This window comes from Bos mutus, chromosome 25 (assembly GCF_027580195.1).
Source record: "Bos mutus isolate GX-2022 chromosome 25, NWIPB_WYAK_1.1, whole genome shotgun sequence".
NCBI lineage: Eukaryota > Metazoa > Chordata > Mammalia > Artiodactyla > Bovidae > Bos > Bos mutus.
This window is the reverse complement of record NC_091641.1, coordinates 20,566,631-20,567,528: the sequence shown is the minus strand read 5'-3', so window position 1 is coordinate 20,567,528 and position 898 is coordinate 20,566,631. Positions and strand designations below refer to the sequence as shown.

The 898-nt window shown below is 46.2% G+C and overlaps 1 non-coding gene across 1 annotated transcript; it reads right to left on the bottom strand.

Annotated features, from left to right (window-relative positions):
* Positions 1-592: 592 nt before the first annotated feature.
* Positions 593-665, bottom strand: TRNAE-CUC (transfer RNA glutamic acid (anticodon CUC)). The gene has a single exon. It is a non-coding gene; the product is annotated as a tRNA-Glu (tRNA).
* Between the last annotated feature and the right edge of the window lie 233 nt (positions 666-898).

Genomic DNA, 898 nt, shown 5'->3' with positions numbered 1-898 from the left:
TTAGAATGAATGTCTGAATCATGTCATTTCATTTTGCTTGTTTTTGAGCTTTATGTAGATTTATTGAAAATACTTTTTTTGTGGGTATTTTCTTTCACTTAACTTTATGTTTGCGAACTGCATGCGTGCTGTTGTGTGGAATGCAATCTCACTGTTCTTTGGCCTCCCATCCACTGTGTAAATTAACCACACTTTTTAAAAAGAAGCTCATTCTACTGCTGAAGGACAGCAGGGTTGTTTCCAATGCTTGGCTCTTACAAAGATGCTGTCTGTAGGACTGTTTTCTCTGAGAGCAGTTGCCGTGATGCAGTGACGGGAAGGGCCGCTCGTGTGCAGAATCCACTCTCTGTGGGGCCCCGAGACCTCTCTGCATCGTGAGCTTTGGGAGGTGGCACTCCAACGCCAGCACATTCTCACACGGGACACTGTCCGCTAGTGGTTCCTTGATGTGGCTTCTTGCATCTCAGTCTGAAGCAGAGAGAAAGAACTTGGCAACTTCTGTTTTCAGACTGCAGCGGAAAACTCGTGTGTGAGTACAGATGAAGTTGCTTTTTATTTTTCCTGCCATGCTGTGTGACTTGTGGGATCTTAGTTCCCTGACCAGGTATTGAACCTGGACCCTCTGCAGTGAGAGTACAGAATCTTAACCACTGGACTGCCAGGGAATTTTCTAGATGCTTCTCTTTGGATATAGGGATGGGGTGAGGTGATAGGCTGAGAGGAATTGTAATTTGGGTTTAAGTGTAAATGTCCATATAGTGAATCCACTGTAGCCTCGTTATGTCACACCTTGTTGACTAGTGGGGAAGGGGCTCTTGTCAGAGCACCTTGGTGGGTGAGTGTGTTACTCGCTGGGTCTCCGATGGGTTTTTGTTGGTGGCACTGGAGTAGAAGGGCC